The sequence below is a fragment of the Mesoplodon mirus genome, assembly GCF_964341445.2.
Source record: "Mesoplodon mirus genome assembly, chromosome: 14".
Taxonomy (NCBI): domain Eukaryota; kingdom Metazoa; phylum Chordata; class Mammalia; order Artiodactyla; family Ziphiidae; genus Mesoplodon; species Mesoplodon mirus.
Window position 1 is genome coordinate 60,548,161 of NC_138990.1, and position 26,371 is coordinate 60,574,531.

At 40.0% G+C, this 26,371-nt stretch overlaps 1 protein-coding gene across 4 annotated transcripts in view; it reads left to right on the forward strand.

Moving 5' to 3' along the window:
* Positions 1-7,741: 7,741 nt before the first annotated feature.
* The window catches only part of PPM1B (protein phosphatase, Mg2+/Mn2+ dependent 1B), an 86,911-nt gene continuing 68,281 nt past the window's right edge, over positions 7,742-26,371 (forward strand). For all 4 annotated transcript variants that reach the window (XM_082643137.1, XM_082643136.1, XM_082643138.1 and 1 more), the window contains exon 1: positions 7,742-8,169. The gene's annotated coding sequence lies outside the window, so the exon portion shown is untranslated. The remainder of the gene's footprint in view (positions 8,170-26,371) is intronic.

Genomic DNA, 26,371 nt, shown 5'->3' on the forward strand with positions numbered 1-26,371 from the left:
GAAACTCTCACTCGGAAGGGACTTCCTGTCCTTGCTTCCCCAGCCCCTCTGCGGCCTTGTACCTTCCTTAACCCTTGACTAAGGTTTGAACCCACTCTGGGACTTTGAGACAAGTTCTGGTCCCAGGCAGGGAAATTATAAGAAGCCCTAGTTTGGCCTCTCACTGGTTCAGTTTCCATTCATTTCTGCTGCTGATCTCCTCTGGCTGTTCTCGGATTCTCTGGCTTCCTCTCCTGTCGCCATTTCTACTTGGCCTCAGAGCCTGAATTTCTCAACCCTGATCTTCAATCTTTCTGTGGCCAGCTCCTGATAAGATACCTGCCTCTGGACTAGTTATCTAACTGCTGGGGTCTTGCTATTTTCCAGAAACATAAGGCCTTTATCTAAAGGACATTAAATGTGGACCTTATTATGAAACATTTTAAACTAATAGCATTCAAGTCCGGCATGTCCCTTTCATCATGAATTTTTCATTTGAGAGTTTTCTTACAACTATATCCCTCCATACTTGTCGCTAGTATAACCAACCTGGGACTTTACTCCTGTGGTCATCACCTTGATGACTGCTTCATCCTGAAAGTCTGCTTAGATTCTCAAGATCAGCACTCATATCCAGCTTTAATAGCAGGAGATAAAGAGCTTTCAGACAAGGTAAACAGGAAAGGAGTACTTGCAGTGTGGAAGAAAAATAAGGGAAAAGTAGCCCAATGTTTCCCTTTAGGTTTCTGAAACATGAGCAAACTACCAGATTGCATAAGCAAATGGAAGTGCTACCAAGAAGCAAAAGATGAAAAGTTGGCAGAAATGTACAGTTTACTGTAAAAAGAAAACAAAATATAACAAAGCAAATGAATAATGCAAATGAGTTTGGGCATAAATGCTCAACATAAATGCCTGATAGTAGTTTTATACAGCCAAGCATGTTTAAACATTTTGTAGTTTTGCAGGATTTATATTGCTGGGCTCCAAGTAAAAAGTGTTTCTGATAACACCCCCTGTGTTGTAACCATAATCTCAATGATCTCTTATGCATGACACTCACTTTAAAACACAGAGGCGCATCTAGCTCTGAGGCAGCCAGCTTTGGCCTCCAAAACTGTGGGGATTGCAAGCAGGATGGCGAGAGCTTGATCAACTTCCTCTCTTCAGAGGAAGCAGGGCAGGGCCTGCCCAGCCTTGGCAGAGTGGCATTGAGGAAGGGGAAATCATCCAGTGAGCCTTTCGAGATCCCCCAAATTCAATTCAATAAGTGATTATTGAGCAGCCACTGTGTACAATGTACAACAGAAGAAATAATCTCTTTGCTGAACTGGAGATTACTGTCTCAGCAGGGTTATTACTCCTCAGAGTTTACCTTTTCTTTTTTTTTTTTTTTTTGCAAAGGGTTCCTTTGGTGAATCCTGTGGATCCCTTCCCAGGATAATTTTTTAAAATACATAAAATAGGGCTTCCCTGGTGGCGCAGTGGTTGAGAGTCCGCCTGCCGATGCAGGGGACACAGGTTCGTGCCCTGGAAGATCCCACAAGCCGTGGAGCGGCTGGGCCCGTGAGCCATGGCCGCTGAGCCTGCGCGTCCGGAGCCTGTGCTCCGCAACGGGAGAGGCCACAGCAGTGAGAGGCCTGCATACCGCAAAAAAAAAAAAAAAAAATCAGTTGACCAAAACCATAGAGGTTTATTTCTGGATTCTCAATTCTATTCCATTGATCTACATGATACAGTAATATATATGTTTCTTTATGAATAAAAAGATCTAGTGGTGAGTCTAACAATTCCTGTAATTTCAAAATAGTGTTGATTGTAAATATTTCGAGAGCTCTGTAACAACTCTAATGTGATATAAAGAGATCAGCAATCTATGATGATGATAAAGTCACAGTACAGTTACTGCTACTGTGGTTTGTTGTCTACATTCATAAGAAAGAAAGGCTAAATTTCAGTTAGAGGTTAATAAAAATAAATGTGTAACTTTTTTCCCCTCCAAATTCATAAAGTTGTGAATTCAATCCCCTTGGACTCTGTGGACCTCAGATTAAGAACTTCTCATTGGGTGTGTGTGTGTATGTGTGTGTGTGCACACATGTGCTCATACATGTGTCCTTCAGACAGGATAGCATGTTAGAATTATAAATTACCTAAATAATTAAAATATGAGGTAGAATAGGATAAGTGCGGTAGGAGTGCAGCAGCAAAGTGCTACAGGGATTCAACAGGGAGAGGAAATCTGAAAAGGCTTAAAAATAGGTAAAGGGGAAGAAAAGAGAGTGGAGAGAAGGGAGGCAGGCATATTAGCTTCTGGGTCATCCTTTTCTTCCCATCCTCCTACTCCTCAGCTCATTAAACTAACACTGGCTTACTTTTGGAGCTGGCCCTAGGTGGAGTATGATTAGAGCAGTTCTCAAACAGTCTGATGTTAGTATCCCTGTGCACACTTATAAATTATTGAGTACCCAAAGAGCTTTTGTCTGTGTGGGTTATATCTATAAATATTTATTATACTAGAAATTAAAATTTAAAAATATTTATCAATTTATAGTATGTTACATAAATAGCATTTTTTGGTGACACATCACTATTTTCTATAATAATAACCAAAATATTAGTGAGGAAGGAGACATTGTCTTATATTTTTGCAAATCTCTTTAAACTCTGGCTTAATAAAAGACAGTTGGAGGGGCTTCTCTGGTGGCACCATGGATAAGAATCCACCTGCCAATGCAGGGGACACAGGTTCGATCCCTGGTCTGGGAAGATCCCACATGCTGCGGAGCAACTAAGCCCATGCGCCACAACTACTGAGCCTGCACTCTAGAGCCCATGAGCCACAACTACTAAAGCCCGCCTGCCTGGAGCCCATGTTCCGCAACAAGAGAAGCCACTGCAATGAGAAGCTCGTGCACCACAACGAAAAGTAGCCCCCGCTCACTGCAACTAGAGAAAGCCCACATGCAGCAACAAAGACCCAACACAGCCAAAAAAAAAAAAAAAAAAAAAAAAAAATCCTAGTTAAAAAAAAAAAAAAAAGACAGTTGGAATCTGTATTTGCTTTTGCATTCAGTATGTTGCAATAGCACATGTTATATAGCCCCTGGAAAGCTCCACTGTATTCTTGTGAAAGAACAGGAGTGAAACAGGCAAATAATATCTTAATATCATTGTGAAAACAGTTTTGACCTTGTAGACCCTCAGGGGTCCTCAGACCATACTTTGAGATCTTTGATTTTAGGGATTTCTTCTAACATTTTTCTTCTTCGTTTTATGACTTGAATTTTCTTCAACTATGGAAAAAGATGAATTCTATAACTAGAAATAAATGATATGTGTGTGCTTGTTGTCTTCAAATATATGTGTGTTGGATATCTCTTGGTGTCCCTCTAGACATCCAGCTGTCCCTCCATTTCTCCATCTTGTTCTGTGACCTATATGGATAGCATCAACAGGCTCCAGTTGGGTTTGGCCAATGGGTAGCACCTGTGGGAGATCAAAGGGAGGGAGAAGAGTGAGGCTGGGGTATTTATCCCCTACTTGAAGAGGGCTTACTTTGTCCTTCACCACAGGTCAGAGTTCTTGCCACGGAACCCTCTGCATACAACGCTCTCCAGGTACAGGTTTCTGGAAGCCCTTCCTACTCTCATCCCTTCAGGAACAGAGGTGATACCATGCTTCCCTATTACTAGCCTGAGGGGATTAGACTTTATGATTTATCTCTACCCTGCCTGCATCTTTGAAAATAGTCCCTTTATTACACTCCTCAAAATTCCTAATTTGGTTGCACCATCTGTTTCTTGCCAGACTCTGATTAATGCAAGCTTTGAGAGTTACATGACCTTAGGGATAAACTTCGATTAAAGTATCATCCAGGGCCTCCCTGGTGGCGCAGTGGTTGAGAGTCCGCCTGCCGATGCAGGGGATACGGGTTCGTGCCCCGGTCTGGGAGGATCCCATATGCCGCGGAGCGGCTGGGCCCGTGAGCCATGGCCGCTGGGCCTGCGCATCCGGAGCCTGTGCTCCGCAACGGGAGAGGCCACAACAGTGAGAGGCCCGCATACCGCAAAAAGAAAAAAAAAAAAAAAAAGTATCATCCATGGCACCAGATCCACTTGATCTTAATGGAAGTTAGAAAGCTGTGAAGCCCTGGTGTCTCAGAGCCTAAGGTCTTTAATGGCTTAGGAATGAGAGAGCTAGGTGCGTTGAGGACCTACTGGTATCTGCAAAGATTTCTTGGTTTTGCCTCTGCTTGATTTTACTTTCATCTGTGCATAGATAAAACAGAAACATAGCTGCAAAACTATGTTTGGATGAAGACCAAATATATATTTCTTATACCACAATATCAGTTAATTAATTCCACAGGCAGCAATGCCTATCACCTACCATAGTACCTGCTTCACAGTGAACGCTTAATAAATATTTGTAGAGTGGAGCTGGTGAAATTTTTTTTAAGTGAAGAAAACAGGTTTATTAGTGGAACATTTCCAGTGGTTAAGAAGGGAGAGGATCATTCTGCTCAAATCAGACTACTTGAAGTTTGATTCTGAAGCTCCTTGTCAGAGAATATAGTCATCTGCATATAACAGGCACATAAATATGCTGAATGAATAAATGAAATTTCTTCTCTGACATATAAAGATTCTGATTCAACTGTGACAGGCACTGTATTTGGTGCTATTATATACCATATCCCATTTAATCTTTAAAATAGTCACGTGAAGTAGGCAGCACTGGATTACCAAGTGTGGGCTTAGTGCCCCAGCAAAACTGGGGCACCCAAATTTGGAAAAAATTGATATCTGATGTCTTATTTAAAAAAGAACTTGAGAATACTATAGTCAACATTGGAAAAATTAGAACCTTTTCTACGTTACGTTTAGTATTATTTCCATTTTAAATTATGTATTGGGGAGTGCTTTGTATTATTACTAAGAGTGTCTAAAGTTCTTCATCTGACTTTGGAAGATTTTATGATTGCTATTTTACAGAAGAGCAAACCAAGGCTTGTTGACTAGCTGAAGATAGCTTAGTTACTAGCTGAAGCCACATAGCTAGTTTGTAGCAGAGCCCACTATGATGGTACTCAATGTTTCTGACACATTATATGTTATAATGGTACACATCAATTTTGTGAATCTTCTTGGACCTTCTCTATTGGTTTACTGTTTTAATTAGATAAAGTATATAACAAAGTTAACCTAAAATCTTTTCGATCCCTGTTATATTCTCAGCACCTAGAACAGTATTCAAAACATCCTTATTTTTAGTGACTGAAAGAATGCATGATGAGCCCACCTAAATGTTTGTGAGTTGTATTAATTTTGAGGTCAACCAAGGGAAAGTGAGAAGGACATCAAGCAGACCAAGAAAATTCTCTGATGCCCTTTGCAGTTGCTTGGATTCTCAAGACAAGGGTTCCTAGATGTCTCCATTTTTATGATCTTTAGCATGATTCCTGTTTTGGAAGCTGGGATCCTAGATTCCCTTACCCCTATATAAGGTGTGTCAGGCAAAGGAGTATGATTTAAAGAAACAGATTCTATAAGTCATTGAAAAAATATTTCCTGAGAACTGTATGATCCCATATTGATAACAAAGGGGACAAGGGAGAGGTAAAAATCTAAATGGGCCTACTTCTTTTTCTTATTATTTGTCTTCCCAAGGTGCAGAAATAGGGAAACTGAATTTTAGTTTATGGTGTCTTCATTACCTATGCTAGAAGGTCTTAATCTTTGGTGTTCATAAAAACCACCTTGGGGAATCGTTTAAAAATTCAACTAAGTCTTGTCCCCAGAGTCCCTGATATTATAGATGTGAGTGGACCCAGGAATCTGCACCCCAGGTGATTCTGATGCTGGTGGTCTAGCCACCATGCTGTAAGAAACACTATCCTTACACAAACTTGAGTAGATCAAGAAATCTGAATTGCAATCAAGTCTTTATTTCTGCCATCCTCACCATGGCTAGGACAACTGCCCTATTCTTAAATTTGCCCTTCTCCCCCAAACACTGACAGCCCTTAAGCTGAACAGCACTCTGTTGGATCTTAGCTTAAATTGTCTACCCAAACCAATTTACACCAAAGTATGAATAAGGTTTAAATTCTCTTTCAGGGAATTTTCATTAAAAAAAAAAATGTATCTTAAGGTACTAGAATGCCTTCATTACACTCTAGCTATCATTCTTTTGTTGGGGGTGGAGGAGGGGCAGATTAACCTGGCAGTACCTTTTAGTCTAATTCAGTTGCTGGGAGAATTAAGTCCACTTCCCTCATCCTCCTATTGAGTCATTCATTCTAGACTAATCCTGTATCTTTGTGAAGCCTTCCTCCATAAACTTACTCACAGGAGATCCTTTACTTCACCGTCACCACGTTTCACTTATAGCACCCATCATCTTATACCTAATTTAGTTTTGTACTTCAGCTCTCCGTCCAGTGCCTGGCAAGTAGCAGGCGTTCAGTAACTGTGGAGCGAACGAATGTCAAAGACTAGGCCAAGAGTTTCTAAAATCAACGTTGACTAAGAAACAAAACACGGAAATGTCAAGGGTTGAATGCCAGGCAGTGCGGGCCGAGAAGGAATAAAAATAACCCCTAACAGCACAGAATCCTCCTGAAGGGATCGCCTGTCTCATTTTCTCACGTCGCTTTTTGTCCTCTCCTGACACCCCAATTTCCCGCTCTCTAACTCATTTTCTTCGCTTCTGGGGACAGGTTAGGCAGGTATCCCAGTTTAGCTGCTCTGATTGGTCGGCGATGATTTCATTGTTAGGGAGCATCCGGGCCTTTCCCCTCCCCGCCACACCTCCTCCAGAGCCCTGCCTCCCGAGGTTCCCTATCCCGCGTGCGCCCCACCCGCTGGCTAAAGCAAAACAACCGCCTCTCCGTAGATCGCTTCTTGTCCTCGCCTGCGCCTTCCCTTCCCGTCTCGACGTCCAAGAGAGGCGTTTATATCCTCCAATGAGGGCCTAGTAGGACTTTGCTTGCCAATCAGCAGCCAACCGCCTGCAATTCCGGGTGGGACTAGGCCTCCACACCTATAATTGGACAGCCCGCTGGCTCCTTTATGGCGTTCGTTTTACGCGAGGCTTGGAAGTCAAAAATAAAGGGACATTGTCCTCACAGAACGAGAAGGCTCCGCATAGACTCTGGGTTTGACTGTTTCCGAAGACTAGCCAATCGCTTTTCGAATACTTCCCCGCCTTTTGCGCGTTCATTTAAAAAAGCCGGTGTGACGGACTTGGAAATAGGTTCCGTGACGGACATGTAGAGGAAGCCAATGATTGAGAGTTCGGGCCACCCTTTATACCAATAAGAAAAGACTATCGCCAGGACTCGGGCTTTAAGAGGCGGAGCGCAGGTGGGCGTTATTTGATTGACGACGGTGTCTACGTATGGCTGTTAGGGTGGGTTGGTCCCTGACGTCCGGAGGTATAGCAGAGGCGGGGCTGAATGAAGTAAAGGGTAATGAAGGGTTGGGTCTCACTCAGTGGGCGGTGTTTGATGGATAGCTGACCTTGCCAATTGAAGGTGGCCACTGATGCCCAATGGGAAATTAGGAACCCAGAGGCGGGGCATTGTGGGCGGGAAAAACTAAGGACGGCGGCACAGGGGCTGCGGAACTGGGAGGGAGGGCGGTGATTGACGGGCCGTCCAGCAAACCGGGTACAGCGAGATACCGCGCGGCGTCCCAATGGGTGGGAGCTTGGGGCGGGGCTCGCCGAGGGGCGGGGAAGGACAGGGTGCGGGGAGGGAGGTTGCAGAAGGAGCGGAGCGGCTGCTGCTCAATGGCGGAAAAGCCGCCGATGCTCTGACCGCTTCGTCCCCCTAGCAGTTGCGGGGGAGTTTCCTTCCGGCGCGGCTGGAGTCTCTGTTTCTCAGGGTTCGGTGGCTGGAAGATGCTCCAGAGAGACGAGGCTGCGGCGGAGGAGGTGGCGGCGGCCGAATCGGCAACGGCACTAGGGTGGAGAGAAGGCGGCAGCGGCGGCGGCGGCGGCGTGCGGGGCCCAACGGTGTAAACAGCCCCGGAGGCGGCGGAGGCGGTGGCCAAGACCCCGAGGGGGAAGCGGCGGCTGAGCCAGGGTCGCGCCTCCGTTGGAAGCCTGGGCTGAGTGCAGCAGAGGGGTTCTGCGGCGGGCGCGAGCGGACGCCCTAGACCTCGCCTCCCTCCCTCGCCCCAGGTAAGGCCGCTGGGCGCCCCGCCGCAGGGGAAACGGCTCGCGGGCACCGCTGAGGCCCTGGACCGTTTTCGGGGTGCCGCCGAGCTGCTGCCGGGACCTCTCCCCGCTTAATCCTCGCCTCTTTCCCTCGGCCGCGGAGCCCAGAGGCGCGGAACGCCGGGCCTGGCTCCTGGCTAGGCCCCTTCCCCAGCCGCCGCCTCCGCGCTCGGCCGAGGCTGGGAGAGGCTCGGGGCAGGGAATTTTAGTTTGCTCCTGGAAGTAAACTGCTTGTCCCTGTTGTCTGCGAGCATCTCTTTCACCTGAAAGCACTGGGGCTACTCCAGGCCGTAACTCGTCCCTTCCTGGTGCATGCCTGTTTGAAAACACTACCTTTTCCCATTTGTTTCCTGATTAGCTTCTGCCTTCCTCTGCGCTCCATTTCACTTCCTCGTTAAATCTTCTTTCTCGCTCTTCTGTCTACGCGTCTCACCACCTCCTTCCTCCTTAGCGACTTTATTTAAATCGTTTCTCTTTTTCTTCTCAGGAGACTCTAGTCTTCTCTTCCCTGCCTTCCCCAGCAGTCTTTTTCGGATGTCATTCTTTTTACTAGTGAAGTTCTTAAATGAAACTGCTATCGTCAGTATCCCAAATCTACCAGAGGCCCATTAAGAATAGACTCACCAGCTTTAAGTGGCAGATCAGTTTCTGATTTCACCGAGCCTAACATCCTTTTTAAAAAATTGTATTATTAAATGTAGAGTGTGGAAATAGCCCTGAAGTTATTTTTAAAATGAAGGGCTCAATGAGTGTTGGAAATAGTTATTTCATTTTTCAAGTTGCATGACCTCTAATGTCAGATTGAGCAGATCTAGAACATTTTTGCCTATCTTGTTTGGCAGAATGCTGCTTAAGGATTTTGATAGCGGCTCAAATTCATCACTATTCAAGTTGGCTTAAAAACAACTTGAAAACTTTAGAAAAAAAGACATTATGAGAACAACTAGGAAGCTGTTTTGATGAAGTCACTGTTAAATACCTTTTAAAATAGGCTCCACATGTTTAATGTATCAAAATAAAGTTGGCGGGAGTCTTGTAAAAAGGATTATTTAGGAATTTGAGTAGTCTTAAGAGTTATGTAGCTATTCTGGGAAAAACATTCTTTTCTGTTAACAAACGTTTACAACTCCTGTGATGTGAGAATTATCGAGGTTTACTGTGGGATTAACACAGGAACTCATTTTATTTGAGCTACTGCATGGATGTAGAAGTGGTAAATTGTTCAGGTTAGCGTAAATCAGTATGTTCTAGGAGATGCAGAAACATGCTATAGACACTGAATGTTAATAGACATTTCATTTACTTTCTCTGTTGTGCAATAGCAAAGTTCCTATTGTTGGCCTGCTTTTAAATAGAGCATTTCTAAATAAATGGTGAGGCAAGTTATTCTAATTATTATAGTAGTTTTTTCCAAGTGTATAGGCTTTTTTTTTTTTTTTTGCGGTACGCGGGCCTCTCACTGTTGTGGCCTCTCCCGTTGCGGAGCACAGGCTCTGGACGCGCAGGCTCAGCGGCCATGGCTCACGGGCCTAGCCGCTCCGCGGCATGTGGGATCTTCCCGGACCGGGGCACGAACCCGTGTCCCCTGCATCGGCAGGCAGACTCTCAACCACTGCGCCAGTAGGGAAGCCCCAAGTGTATAGCCTTTTAAAAAGATATAGTTGCGTTTTTACTATTAAAATGGTAATTTCTTTTTTTTTTTAATTTATTTATTTATTTTTGGCTGCATTGGGTCTGTGTTGCTGCCCACGGGCTTTCTCTAGTTGCGGCCAGCGGGGGCTACTCTTTGTTGCGGTGCGGGGCTTCTCATTGCGGTGGCTTCTCTTGTTGCGCGAGCAAGGGCTCTGGGCACGTGGGCTTCAGTAGTTGTGGCTCGCGGGCTCAGTAGTTGTGGCTCGCGGGCTCTAGAGCTCAGACTCAGTAGTTGTGGCACACGGGCTTAGTTGCTCCGCGGCATGTGGGATCCTCCCAGTCCAGGGCTCGAACCCATTTCCCCTGCATTGGCAGGTGGATTCTTAACCACTGTGCCACCAGGGAAGCCTTGAAATGGTAATTTCTTAAAGGAATAATATTGGAGGCTTCTTGAATGGACAATGGTGTTGTTTCAGTAGAAGTTTTATTTAGTATTTACAACAGATTTTGTTAGTCAACAGATTTTCTTTCAGGGATAATCCTGATTTTTGCTGTGCTTCTTACCTTCTCTCACTGTCTTCTTAATCTTTTTTTTTTTTAATGGTGTTTGTGTTTTCTCCTCTTCATTTATTTTTGCTCTCATAAAAAGTCTTACTACAGTTTCTGCAGTGTTTATGTTGCACTGTCAGCATGATCTTTCATACCCGTTAGTTAAGATTTCCCCAGTTTCTTGGACATTACCCTTCGGATTTGTTCATGTTGTGATTATTCTCTGAGATGTGACCATCAGAACTTTCAACACCTGTTTTCTTATACTGGGTGTGATTTCTGTAAAGACTCCAGGAGCAGGTGAAAGCCTTTTCAGTTAGCTTATGTTAGTTAGCTTATTAGCTTATGTTAGTAATTCACATGTAATTACCAAATCCCTTAAGATTACATCATTTGAAGGAATAGTATAGTGTCTAAAATATCTGTGCTTCTTAGAACGCCTCATTCACAAGTTGACGAGGTCAGAAAAAGTAGCTGTCGTTGAAAGTTTATTTTCTTATAAAGTACATTTTTTTATGGAGTTTTTTGAATTAAAATGTGACGCTGATACACTATCTCTTGGCATTCGTGGAAGAGTAGAATTTGCCATAGTACTGTTTAGCGATTGTAGAGTTTCATTGAAAACTGGCTGAGCCAGTAGTGGAAGGATTGCAAACATGTCCTTGTAGATGGATTGGTAAACATTTATTGCACGTGATACTGGGAGTGAATGTTCCCCCCCATACTCAGTGGTGGTAGTTACATATATTATCTACATTATATGAATATTTGTATATTATATGTAATTACTTAAAAGTATTTTTTGACATTATCTAGCATAGAAAGTAAATAAAATAGAACTCTACAGTAGTCCTTCAAAAGATATTAATAAGGTGAATTAACTTATTAAAATATGATACATGGCATTTTACTTTTTTGTGAAATATGCCTTTCACAGTTCACTGATTTTAAGCAAAAATTAGGGAAACAACTGAAGTGTCAGAGTTCTAAGAGTTAAAATTTTAAGTTCCAAAATTCTAATAGGAAAATTTATTTAAGTAATACATAGGTTAAAATTACAATGAGTGGTATGAGAATTTTGGGGAATATGGATTTTTGATGATTTTTCACACTGTGTGGATTAGGAGGATTGATTAATTGGGGATATGAGTAAGATTCCTAGAAATTGAGAAAACTTCAAAAGTGTAATCTGGATTACTACCCATCTCACTATCCTGTACTCAAACTAAACAGTGAAGGTATAATAGTGTCAATTTGGGGAGTATTGATTTTTATAGTTTTTGCTTGACTGTCATAAAATTTATAAAGTAACAGAGCTTGTCATCAGCTTCTAGCAGCTGATCTAACAAGTATAGGTGAAGAAAAAGATACATGGGGGCTTCCCTGGTGACGCAGTGGTTGAGAGTCTGCCTGCTGATGCAGGGGACACGGGTTCGTGCCCCTGTCCGGGAAGATCCCACATGCCGTGGAGCGGCTGGGCCCGTGAGCCATGGCCGCTGAGCCTGTGCTCCACAACGGGAGAGGCCACAGCAGTGGGAGGCCCGCGTACGGCAAAAAAAAAAAAAAAAGATACATGGGGTTCATAATCTGTTTTTTATTTTTGTCTTTGTTGGTGATATGTCTTTACATCAAAACACTGATTTAAAATAAAATAACTTTTGATATTTCAAACTAATTTAAGTATGCTTATATCTCTGATTAGCCATTTTGGAATCTTTTTTTTCAAATGAAACATTTCTAAGGTGATTTAGCCTCCTTGTTTAGATTTGACTTGAGTTACACTTCTCAGCATTCTGTCTCTCTGGTTTGTCCCCAGACCAGACCACCACCATTTAGACTAACTTGAATGATTTGATTAGGTAGTTGAATCAGTGTTATAAAAATAAGTCTTCACTGAATTTTTGATAAAGGTATAAAGCTTTCCAAAAGTGTAGTCTATCTACTGTAGTTTCATTTCTCAGGCGTTATGAAGATTTTGAGATTTAGTTTTTAGTATCATCTAGCAACCTAGGAAACAAATACCATGTGGTAGCTCATACCTGTTTTTTTTTTTTAAGTTTTCAAGTTTTATTTCTCCTCTTGAGTTTAATGTTAATGACAGACATAAACATTTTGCTCTGAATTATGGTAAGCCATGACACAGAATTTCTCAAGTAAATTTTTTTTTCTTTTGCTACAGCTAACTTCTGACCACATTTACAATATCTTAACATATGATACCCTTCGTAATAACTTATTGAAGAACCCAGTAGTTTAACAATCAATTGTATTTTAACTTGTTCATATATTTAGACATTTAACATGATTTGTAACATTTACAGCATAGTTTGCCAATTTCATGCTTTTATGACTTAATAAGTAGTTTAATAGTAACTTGCTAAAAATGGATTCATAGTTTTGGAGTGTGTTAAAATATATCAAGATTACATTTATTGGCTTTACATTGATTTATTTCTTGAAAATTAAAGATCTTAAAGTTTAGAAACATAATGCTAGTTGGAAAACTTGTTTTGCATCCTTTTGAATAAAAGAAGATCTACTAAAACATGGTCTGAAGTTTAGATGAGAGAGAAACATTGCAAGACTTGTATTTAATATTAAGGAACTTGTTTTACTTTTAGAGATGGGACCAATTACTGGTAGTGATATAGGGAGGGTAAGGCCTGTGTCCGGTATTGCTGGTGCTTTTTGTCTATGTAGAATGATCTCCATTTCAAAATAGGCTGTGAATGAAAAGTGCATTTGTATGAAAGAAACGTGAAAAACCTTTTCTTTCATGGAAAACTGTTGTCAAATGTGGTTATGTTATTAAGTATAATCAAGTTTGTTATATAAGAAGAAAACCAAGTGTATAGATTTTGTTTGATAGATAGTACATACCTGAGAAGAAGTAGGTTTGATAAATTTGTGAAGTTCTGAAGGATTTCAAAGAACTTTTAAAAGCTTGAGGGTAATGTCACTGATTCTTAAGTATAATTGCATTTTCTTGGTGTAGGTATGTATAAGTGCACTCCTAACCTTGAAAAGGGATGGTTAATAGATGTTCTTATGAATAGGAGAATCTAGGAGTGTCCATATTACTCATGGGTGCTTAAGCTATTTTGGCAAAGAGTTTTTCTTTTTCCATTTTCTGATTAAAGCAATCAACTCTGAGTTAAGGAACTGGTGCTATCTATGGAACACAGGTGGCCCTTCCTAGTCTTACAAAGGGAAATAATTAAACTCAAAGCAACTCTAAATGATAGAATGTGTGGGAGATCAAGTTTAGATATGAGAGGCTTCTTGTTACTTCTCTAGGCTACCAACCCATTGAGAAGTAAAAAATTCAGTAGAGCTTAATAGTATTTAGTCTGGGCTACCCTCCTCTTACCCCCCAATTATTCTTGCATTCACTGAGTGCCTTCTAATATGCAAGGTTCCATTCCAGGCAGGAGGCCCAACAAAATAGACAAAATCCCTGCCCTCGGAGATCCGTTAACAAACTCTTCCGTAATTTACATTACAACTCTGCTTCCTTTGTGGATGATTTAATTATGAGTGGGATTTGGCATCTATGGTGTTTTCTACACTTTGCTGAGAAGCTATGATTAGAGCTTTACTATTTTTGACAAGAGAGAGGGAAGAAGAGTTTTTCTGTAACTGGATAAAAACTGGAATCTGAAAAGAGGAAGTAGGAAGGGGGAAATGTTGTTGTACCTAAGATTAAAATGTGAGCCAAAGATAAAAAAAAGAAATCCCTACATTAGGCATGAGGGAAGCTGGGGGAAACACCATGTACTGTCCAACCTTGGATAGAGGAGTTCTTGGACAGGAGAATGGGAGGAAAGATGGGATAATGGGAGGAGGGTAAACAGGACTTTTAACAAGTCTGGTTTAAATAACTTGGTTTAAAGTTTAAATAACTTTATGTACCTATAAAATATATGTTATTATTTGTGTTTGGAAAAGACCCTGTTCTCTTCTTTTGCGAATATAGCTGAAACATTAATGGTTGGCCAATAGTGTCTGAAATACTGCCACTGATTTGTGACTGCTGTTCTGTCTCTAGTTATAAGACGATTCTCTTGAAGATACCTGATGGAGTCAATCTGTCTCTTAGGTTTATTGTGCTCATATTGATCTGTATATAGCCACTGCTTCCCTTAACTCCGTAGTTGTGGTATATTACTTGAAGTTGTGTCTTTGTCTTCCTGCATTGTAAGTTTCTGCATGAGGATGTCCTCTTGCACTTAGTGATGAAGTACGTGCTTAGTTTTCTACTTCTGTTCTTTAGCTTTAATAGTGATGATCCAGTTTGGTAAAGATGGCTTTTCTTAAGTTTACACAAACATTGCACACTTTTAAGATAAGCATGAGAGATCTTTTTTTTTTTTTTTTTTTTTTTTTTTGGCGTTACGTGGGCTTCTCACTGCTGTGGCCTCTCCCGTTGCGGAGCACAGGCTCCGGACGCGCAGGCCCAGCGGCCACGGCTCACGGGCCCAGCCGCTCCGCGGCACGTGGGATCCTCCCGGACCGGGGCACGAACCCGTGTTCCCTGCATTGGCAGGCGGACTCTCAACCACTGCGCCACCAGGGAAGCCCAGCATGAGAGATCTTTGATGTTCGTTTTTGTTTTAATGCATAATGGTCTTTTGCTTTCATTAGTGAGTCATTGAGTCAGAGTTTCATGTGATCTTGCTTGCTGCAGTGAATTGAGATCGATTTTTTTTATTTTAAAGCAAATCAACTTGTGTTTATTTCAGTGCCCCAATATAAAAATGAACACTAGTTCCATTCATGACCTAGGAGACCTCCTTTATAGCACTCAAATAAGCCTTCAAATTTCTAGTTTCACTTTTAATGTATTTATCACTTATCAAAACTGATGTGCAAAAGAACTTGAACTTTTGAATATATTAAATTTAGTACTGTAATTTGGATCAGGTTCATTTAGCTGTTCAACATTTGGACATCTTTGAGTGCCTGTATTTTAGATGGAAAAACAAAACAAAAACAACCTTACTTTTTCTTAAATTATCTCTTATAATTGGGTTTGTTTATATGATTCAAAATTTAATTAAAGCTTTGGTGGTTCTAGGTCCTAAATGTAAGGAAACTGAGTTTAATTTCTTTATGTTCAGCTGTTATGGAGTGTTTTGAATCAAAATGTGAAAGTGAAATGGTAACTTTTAGCTCAGTACATAATAAGAGTTAAGTTATACTTTCATTTTGTTTTTGTTTTATAAAATCTAACTCTAGTTCATAAGGGAAGTAGAGGCTTATAAGGATTAAGTGATGATGTAGGATGTTATTGCTCTTATCTTACATCTTGAGTCTTTTTTTCAGAGATAGGTTTGTATTTTAGTTCAGGTTATTTGCTCTTGTACTTTTGATTTGTGTTGCTTTTTCTGCCTGTCTTTGCTTACTTGATTTTTATTTAAGTACAGGGTGGCTACCAGGTCTGGAAACACAGATGCATACACAATAAATGGTTTATTGATGTTATAGAATATGTTAAAATAATATCTATGTTTTCAGACTTTATGACCTACAAAGTGGAATTCATGTAGGTGGGTCTTTTGTTTTGGTTCGGATATATATTACATGGCCAAGTTATGGAGTCAGGTATAAGGTATATTTTGAATATAAAGGAGTAGAGATGCATAGTTAATTATAGAGAGCTGTCTGGAATAACACTGACCCTGGGTTTTAAGAGGACTGACAATGATCTAACAAGGTAAAAATAAGTGTGATGGTTAACTGGTTGTGTGATATTTTGTCTAACAAAGTTTGGGAGATGCTAGATAGCAGTAGCTTCAGGATTATACTTGAACGATAGTCAGAGGTGCTGGCCAAACAGTGACGACATTAAAAGAGTATGTTTTTAGGCCTAAAATTTGTTATTTGTAATTCTTCTTAGTCACCTAAGAATGAAAACTGGTCTACATCCACAGACCTAGGTGAGAATTACTGTTTCACAAATGTGCATGAGACGTCTTTTCCAAAGATTTAGATACATATTTCTGAATCTTTGCTACTCTGTGCTTTTAGGTAATGCTGTAGGATGCTTGGCACTGTTCTGTTATGTTTGTATGTGTATATTAAGTGTAAGAAATCTTTGTACTAGGAGTGGGTTATGTTTCTGGAAAAAGTTCCAAAAGGAGGAAGGTGATTGGAAGCATAGACTCTAAAGTCAGACTACCTGGATTTGAATCCCTCTTCCACCACTCTGTAGATGAGTGATTTAAAGCAAGTTACTTAATGTTTCTAAGCCTCAGTGTTCTTGTTTGTTAAGTGAGGATATTTCATAAAATTGTTGGGTTGGAGTATTCCAGGTAGTCATTACCATAGAGCCTTGGAACGTCTGAGTGCTTTCTCTTATTGCTATACTAAATGATATATGGTAAACCAGGAGGCAGAAGACCCTGTTTGAGGTTCCCACTGAACGTTTTAATGATCCTGTGACTTTGTGAGTTACTTATTCTTTCTCCAATTTAGTGGCTTTAATCTGTAATGTGTTATTTTGCATTAAGGCTGAGGGCTGGACCATCTGGTGTCTTGAGGTCCTTTTGACTCTTAAATTAAGAGTTCTGGGCTTCCCTGGTGGCGCAGTGGTTGAGAGTCTGCCTGACGATGCAGGGGACACGGGTTCATGCCCTGGTCCGGGAAGATCCCACATGGCCACGGAGCCTGTGCGTCCGGAGCCTGTGCTACGCAACAGGAGAGGCCACAATAGTGAGAGGCCAGCGTACCGCAAAAAAAAAAAAAAAAAAAAGAGTTCTGTTTTAAGATTGTCATTTTCTACCAAAGTGTAAGCAACATAAGGACAACAACTGTGTTAGTTTTGTGTGCAGATTTATCCATGTATCTATATTATATTCTATAAATAGTTGCTGAATAAATTTTCCCATAAAAACAGTATCTTTTAGCGGGAGGAGAATAGAGAGTAAGAAGAGGGGAGGGAGGTTTGCATTCCTTCTCAAGGACTTGATGCTTAACGTGTTAAAGGTATGAACACAAATTTCCTGCTATTCAATTTTTATTTAGTAAGTAAATATTGTCTGCTAGTGTTCGATCGTTTGGGGAACAAAGATTATCTGAGTCTGCCGTGTGTGGTATGAGGAAAGGAGTAAACGTGTATATGAATTATTATACAAGGTGAAAAGTAAGAATGCTATAAAGGAATTATAAGTATGTTTTATATATTAAGAATCTTTATAAAATGTATAAAAGTCAAATGGCAGTGTAATTAGATAGTCTTACCTTTTATTGCCTTGTTCTCACTTGTAGAAATCAGATGCTTAAAAGGAAAAACATCAGGGTTGTGAACTTTAGGAAAGTTTAGGACCTTGAGAGCTTTTAGGGAAACTTAAGACTAATATTTGAGGAGGAAATTGATGAAAAAAATTTAATAAGTATATAATCTCATTGCATTCTGGCATTTTTATTATGAAAATTTTTAATCCTACGGAATATTGTAACAGTACATTGAGTTCATATATGCCACCACCTAAATTCGATGGTATTTTATATTTTTGCTCTATTTGCTTCATCCATAATCTTGCCGAACCATTTAAAAATAAATTATAGACATCATGTCACTTCACCCCTAAATACTTAAGTATGAATCTCCAAAAAATGACATTTTCCTCAATACTTAAAATATTTTTATCGTACGTAACACAATTATCTAATCCCCAGAAGTCATGTAATCCCCAATCCAGATGTCTTATAAAGTTTTTTCCCCTCTATACCAAGGTCCAGTGAGGATCTTGTATTACATTGCATTTGCTGTTGTGTCTCAATTCTCTTTTAAATTTAAACACCAGTTTTAAAAACTGACTTTCTCAAGAGACCAATTATTTTGTAAAATATCCTGTATTCAGAATTTGTCTGATTGTTTTTTTGAAACTTGTTTAAAACTTAACTAAAGACTGCGTTGAATTCAGGTTAAACATTTGGCCAGGATACTTCATAGGTGATGCTGCTTCGTATTACATCACATCGGGGGTACAAAATGATTGCGTCGCACTATTTGTGGTACTAAGTTTGATCGCTGGGTTAAGGTGGTGATTGCTAGATGTCTCCATGGACAAGAAACATTTTCTCTTTTATGATTACCGGGTAATTCATGGCATACTTTGTTACTATAGAAATCCATTTCTCCTTCAGACTTTGACTTAATGGATGTATTGATTTTTAAAAAATTTTTATTTATTTTATTTTATTTTTTGGCTGTGTTGGGTCTTGTTGCTGTGCGCGGGCTTTCTCTAGTTGTGGCGAGTGGGGGCTACTCTTCATTGCGGTGGCTTCTCTTGTGGAGCACAGGCTCCAGGCGCGTGGGCTTCAGTAGTTGTGGCACGCGGGCTCGGTAGTTGTGGTGCACAGGCTTAGTTGCTCTGCGGCATGTGGGATTTTCCCGGACCAGGGCTTGAACCTGTGTCCCCTGCATTGGCAGGCGGATTCTTAACCACTGCGCCACCAGGGATGCCCTTGATTTCTTTTTTAAAGACGGATCTTGACAGGGGTTATCAAACCGTAGCTCACTGGCCAAATTTGGTCTGCTGCCTGTTTTTGTAAATAAAGTTTTATTGGAACACAGCCATGCTCATTTGTTTGCATACTGTCTGGCTGCTTTCCCACTACTATGGCAGGGTTGAGTAGCTGTGACAGAAACCATATGGCCCTGCAAAGCCCCGAATATTTACTATTTGGTTCTTTAAAGAATAAGTTTGCTGACCCCTGATTTGTATTCTTCCGTTTTTCTCATTATGTTGATAGTAGTGGTATAAAATTGGTGTTTATATAATTGGTGTTTAAATGTTGCCTCTCCTGCATCCTGATGTTATTCAAGGTATAAAGGTTGCTTTTCACATGATTAAAATTGTGAAGTTTTTGCTTATGTCCCCCAAACCATAAAGTATACACAGTTATAGTGCTATACATGGTATATAAAATCATATGTTAAAAACAAATATTTCAGGCATAAAAAGAATAAAGAACATAAAGTACCCACTACCCAGCTTATTTTAGGGTATAGAACACTTGGTATAGTTGAAGCCCTTCTGTAATCTTCCTGGATACCATCGTTTCTTTCCCACTGTCTTGAATTTTGTGCCTACCCTCACATATACAATCTCCATGTATGTATCTATGTGTAAATAGCGTATAGGACTGTTTTAAGATAGTTTATAGTTTCTGAGCATGATTGTACATGGAATTTTTTTGTACAATTAGCTTTTTTTACTTAACATTTCTGCAAAGTTTTTCCTTGTTGATCTATTCCTCTTTTTAAATAGTATTGCATAGTATCTCATTGTGTGATTATAATACATTTTGTCTAGTGTCTTTGGATGAACATTTGGATTATTTTTGTATTTATATACAATTGTGCTGAAACATAATTTACATCTTTTTGTATATATGTGTGAGAGTTTCTCTAGAGCACAAAGTTAGGAGTATAACTCCTGAATTGTAGGTTATTCTAATCCTACAACCTACCTAAATATTTTGAAATTCTCTCCAAAGTGGCTGTACCAATTTATACTCTGGCCAGTGGTATATAAAAGTGCCTGTTGCTCTATATCAATATCAGTGCTGTCCTATATAAATATAATGTTGGTCATACAATGTAACTTAAAATCTTCTTGTAGTTACATTAAACAAAAAAGGTGAAGTTAATGTTAGTGATGTATTTAGTATATGAAAAATGTCATTTTGGTATGTAAACAATAGCAGTGAGATTTTTGCATTCTCTTTTTTCTATTAAATCTTCAAAATATGGCATGTATTTTATATTTAACAGTAAGTCTCAATTTGCATTAGCCACATTTCAGATTCTTACTAGTCACAAGTGTCTAGTAGCTACTGTATCAGACAGCACAGCTCTATATCCTTGTCTCCATTTGGTACTGAGAATCTTTTCCCCCCCTCAATGTACTGAGAGAGAAATGATGTTTCATTGTACCTTAATTTTGCATTTTCCTATTACTAGTGAGGATGAACATTCTCATATGTTTATTGGCCATTTAAATTTCCCCTTTTGTATATTTGCTATTATCATTTCCCCTATTTTCTATTTTCCTGTTTGTTTTTTTAAAAAATTTTATTTATTTTTGGCTGCGTCGGGGCACGCGGGTTCTTTGTTGAAGCAGGCGGGATTGTTCGTTGCGGGCGTGTGGGTTTTCTCTTCTCTAGTGGTGGTGCGCAGCTCCAGGGCGTGTGGGCTCTGGAGTTGAGGCACCGTTTGGGCTTAGTTGCCCCGCGGCATGTGGGATCTTAGTTTGCTGACCAGCGATAGAACCGGTGTCCCCTGCATTGTAAGGCGGATTCTTTACCACTGGACCACCAGGGAAGTCCCTGTTTTTTTCTTAATGACAAAATCTTATAGGCATAGATATGGATTTACTTTGCCATTAGAATGCTGGTGTTTTTGTTAATCGTGTTTAAGAGTTTTTACGGATTAATTTTTAGACAGTGTTTCTATAAAATGACACATTAAACATTTTAACCTAAAGCCAGTTTTAAAATGACTCCAAAAGTATTTGGATTGAAGTGAATGCTTGGAAGAATAATGCTTGAATGGTTATATGAGGGAGAGAAGGGGGACACAGTGATTTCTTTATACTTAAACAATCCTTTGTGTATATTTGTTTTCCTTCCCTTTGCTTGGGGCTTAGTCTTGCTTCTTCTTTCCTTAACTCTAATCTCAAGGACCCATAGGAAGAGCTAGGCGGAGTGGATTCTGGCCTAGAGCCAAAGATGTTTTCAAAAAGGGCTGTAGGGCTCCACTGAGGTAGGGAGTTGGGGATGCTTTATGCTGCATCTGGAAACAAACCAGGTGACAAATTCATTAGTGTGTTCTCTGTCTGCAGTTAAGTGGGTATAATTGTCTGGGTGCTTTAAATGTGAAACGCAAAAAGTAAAATTCCTGGAAATCCAGAACTGCCTGTACTTAATAAATGTTACAGTGGATGATAGGGGTTAATCAGTCTTCCAATATAATATTTTTGTGAGTGTTGGAATGGCTGACAGGATATCTTTTCTTGAAGAAGTATTTTTTAACTTAATGTGTATTTTACTCAATACTTGCTAGGTGCCAAGGTCACAAATTAGGATGTGAGGGGATAAGGAAGGTGAAAACGTTGAAAGGAATATGAATGATTATATAGGAGTGGTAAGAGGGTGGGGTGAAAGGTTGGAGAAGGCATCAAGAAGATGTTATTTCATAGGCGTGTTGAATGATTTAGTTAGCTTAAAGAGATAGGGCAAATTGTGAGGTGGGAGTGAGCATGATGTACTTGGCCTGTGTAAGTCCTCGGCTGGGCAGGTTAGAGAAGAAGGTTCCAGACTGGATATTTTGTACTCAATTTTAGTTGGGGAGTGGGAAGCAACTTTATGTTTTGGGGACAGGTAAGGTATGTTTTAGGGAAATCAAGTTGGTGGTAATCTGTAAGGTGGATTGAAGGAAGGGGAGATTGAAGTCAGGGAGACCAATTAGGAGGCTGTCAGATAATCCAGAGAATAGGTCATAAGGCTCAAGATTATGATGGAGGATAAGTGAGATACTTAAATGGAAGATGTGTTGGGACATGGTATATAGTGGTTGGATTTATATAAAAGATTTATGGTTTCTAGCCCAAGTTACTAAAAGAGAGATTACGAATAGGTAGATTAACAGGTAGTTAGTACAAATAGTAGTTAGATTGGGATATGAAGGTGGTTTGGGGGCAGAGATGAAGATTTTGGTTATGTTATGTTTGAAGAGCTATGTACAGCAGCCAAGCTTAATGATTAAAATCTAGACTAAAATTCATCTGAGAAGTCAATCTAGAAGTGATGGTTGAAGCAATGAGATTGGATCAGAGGGCAGATACTATGTTTTGGGTTGAAGGCTAATTACTGTTTTGGGGGGCCCACTTCCCTCTTGAAGTTAGGAGGCTGAAGGAAGAAGTATGAACATGGATGATTGTGAGTGTTTTGAATTCGAGTGTTTTGAAAGTCAGCAGAGGTGTCAAGAGTTTCAGGAAGGGAGGAATTATCAGTAGTGTGAAGTGCCACAAAGTACCTTGTCTTGAGAAGCCTCCTTTTTAGGACCAGACTGATATATGAGCTAATTTTTTTGAGCAGGAGCCGATTCTACCAAGCAAAACATCAGTGTTTGAGTTGTTTTGCCAGGAATGTTGGGGATTTTTGTACTGACATGGTTATATATTATATCTTTTTCTTATAAATTTATTTACTTTATTTATTATCTTGGCTGCGTTGGGTCTTCGTTGCTGCGTGCGGGCTTTCTCTAGTTGCGGCAAGCGGAGGCTACTCTTCGTTGCGGTGCGCAGGCTTCTCATTGCAGTGGCTTCTCTTGTTGCGGAGCATGGGCTCTAGGCACGCGGGCTCAGTTGTTGTGGCATGTGGGCTTTAGAGCTCAGGCTCAGTAGCTGTAGCACATGGGCTTAGTTGGTCTGCGGCATGTGGGATCTTCCTGGACCAGAGCTCGAACCCGTGTCCCCTGCATTGGCAGGAGGATTCTTAACCACTGTGTCACCAGGGAAGCCCTGATAATGGTTATATATTATATCTCGAGAAAATATTCTCCATATGAAACATTCTAGATAAGTTGTTCATACTATGACCATGTTCCAGGGTAAAGTAAAATCACTTTGGTGAATATTAGGATTATGATTGTACTTTAGAGTCATGTTCTGTTCCACTTCACTAACTTCTTATAAAGATAGCACTAAAATGATTAGATAATCAAACCTGCAAATTTGTCTCCAAAAGCTTCATGAAACCTTTGCTCTCTGATTTTTTTTTTTTACTTTTTTACTTTTTGTAATCTGGAGTCATTTATTTAGGTTGGAGAATAGGACAAAGAACAACCAGAAGTAAAATCATGTAGCCCTGAACTTATTTTTTGTCATTGCTAATTGAAAAACTATTGGGATTAGGAAGAGCAGTTATTTTATTCATGAGCTGCTTTGCTAAAGTTAAGAAAGGTCATTTCTGTCAATATGTATGAAGTCAGTCTTGTAGTAAAATGAACAAGCATAAAATCATGCCAAAGTCCAAGCTACCTTTAGCCCTTGTTTCATCATCCAGGTAGTCAAATACGGGTAGGACATGAACTCCCTCTGATTTCAGCAGCTTGAGCTGAAAAATACAGTGTTAGGGTCAAGGGGGAAAATGCTTTTACCTTATAATATCTAGCTTTTAATGGACACATGCAGGTAGCTGGTGATGTGTTCTTTACACCAGCCTAAACTACTTTCTTTGGGCTTTCCTCAGCCTTCTTCCAAATCTGTGAGGGCCCGAAATTTTCAAAAACCATGGAAGCAATAAAAAGGAACAAGCTAATGATAAACACAACATGGATGGATCTCTGAAACATTATGCTAAGTGAAAAAAGCCAGACACAAAGGAGTACATACTGTTTGATTCTGTGTACATGAAATTTTAGAAAAGGCAAAACTACTCTGACAGCAGATGAGTGTTTGCCTAAATCTAGAGGTGATGGGGAGATTATCCTCAAAGGGGCACAGAGGAACTTTTTGGAGTGATAGAAATGTACTGTATATTGTGGTGGTGGTTACACAAGTGTATACGTTTGTCATAGCTCATCAAACTGTGTATGTAAAATGGGTACATTTTATCATACGTAAAACAACAGCAGTCGGGGTCTTCAGCAACAAGGACAAGTTGGGCAACAGAATGGAACTTTATGGATTGGACTCTAATCCGAGGTTTTCGTAGTGAAGTGACCTGTTTTCGAACAGTAAAGCTATCTAACACTGGTGTTACCTCTTCATGTGTCCTAATAGGGAGTTATACATATGAAAAGGTAATTCAGACAAATGCAGTGGTTTTACTATATTGGGAATATAAACATGTATATATATAAAATCAACTAAAATGGTCTGATAATATCTAGTTTATTAAAAACTTTTTTCTGGTTTGCTGGTGTCAGAAGTCATTGAAAGGATTTCAGAAATGAAAAAAGCTTTTTAAAGAATTATTATTATTATTATTATTTTTTTTTTTTGCGGTATGCGGGCCTCACTGTTGTGGCCTCTCCCGTTGCAGAGCACAGGCTCTGGATGCGCAGGCCCAGCGGCCATGGCTCACGGGCCTAGCGCTCCGCGGCATGTGGGATTTTCCCGGACCAGGGCACGAACCCGTGTCCCCTGCATCGGTGGACTCTCAACCACTGCGCCACCAGGGAAGCGCTAAAGAATATTTAAATAGTATAGTTTTGCCTAGTTGGAAAAACTTGAGAGTTCAATACATTATCCATAGGACAGTCATTCTCTTAAACATCAGATATTTTCTAATGTTAGTTTATATATGAATAGTTCATCTGGGACATAAAGTGTACTTTTTTTTTGCTATTTGAACATATCTGATTTTTATGTATTATGTTGCTTATGATGGACTAAGGTATGATTGTGGATTATAATGATACTAATAGGTAATACTTTTAAAGCACTTACTTTATGCCGGACACTGACTTATGCAGTTAACCTGCACTGTCTTGCTCAGTTACTACAACTGCTTTGTGATATAGATGCTTTTATTACTTCTGTCTCTTAGATGAATACATCATGGCTTTGAGGAAATTAAATAATTAGGTCAGGGTGACACAGTAAGTGGTTGAGCTGGCATTTGAATTCAAGTTTACTTCGTTTTAACGCCCATACCTTTTTGTTTTTATTTATTTTTTAATGTAAAAAAGAAGTCTTGCGGGGGGTGGTAATTTAAAAGAGAGGGCATGACTTGGGGTTTCTGCAGATCCTGTGACTCATAGTAAATGTACCTTTGATACCAAAGAATCTGGCATTTCTAGCTTTTGATAGCTCATGATGGCAGGCAGTGCTTCATGGATCTGGTCATGATGGCCGTGGGGAATGAGGTTTCTGTCATTCTTAAGGTCTTTCATGCAACAGTCTGGCTTTGTGCCTTCAGGAGACCCTTTTCTTCTCTTTCTCTTCCTCATCCTCACGTGCTTATGTCATTGTCTCAAATAATGTTCCCCTGGAAGGCCTCATGGGAACAATATTTCCTGAGTTCTTGCATGTTCATAAGAGTTTGTTTATACTCTTGTACTTGAAAATCAGTTTTGCTGTATGAAAAATCTATGAGAAACATTTCTTTCTTTGCATATCTTAAAGTATCATTGTTTTCTGGCATAGAGCATTGCTGTCAGTTTGATGAAAATTTGACAAAGCCTGAATGCATATTCTTCACAGTTCAGATATGCATGTAGTCTAATTTTTAGAGTACACTATACATATCCAAGCAGTGATAGGTTTTTGTTTTCTCATTAAATTGGCAGCTAAAACGAAATGCCACTGTCAACAAAGCTGTTTCCATTTTATGACCTACTTTTTCCTTACTGAAGGACTATGGGAGGGATTAAGAACTGGTACTGTTGCCCCAAATTTGAAATTTTTAGCTATGCTTTTGAGTTAGAACAAGAAATCTAAGTTATTCTCATATATGGTGAACTTCACTTATCATAAATTAATTTCACAAAATCTGACTTACTCAGTTGTTTTCATAATCTAATCTAGAGCTATAGTTTCCAAATTTGGGGAGATTCTTAAAACTACGCAGCATATTTTCATCAGTAACATCTCTTTATTACTGGAGCTGGGTGTAGTCAATGCCTAGTTACCCAACTATAATGAAAACTGTTAAAACTATCAATTTAACAATTATTCAGACCCTTTTGAACTTTCCATATCTACTGTTATTTCAAAAATCTTAAACAAATGCCACTCATATAACAATTCACCAGAGTTGATTTGGAGGCAGAGAGAACTTTTGATTTAATTCTGAAAGCATTAAGAATTGGAAGGAAGGATGAGAGCCAAATGTTGCGTTTAGTGAGGGGGAAACGTATTCTTCCTTTGCTTCTTGTTTTTTTTTTTTTTTTTTTTTTGCGGTACGGTGGCCTCTCATTGTTGTGGCCTCTCCCGTTGCGGAGCACAGGCTCCGGACGCCCAGGCTC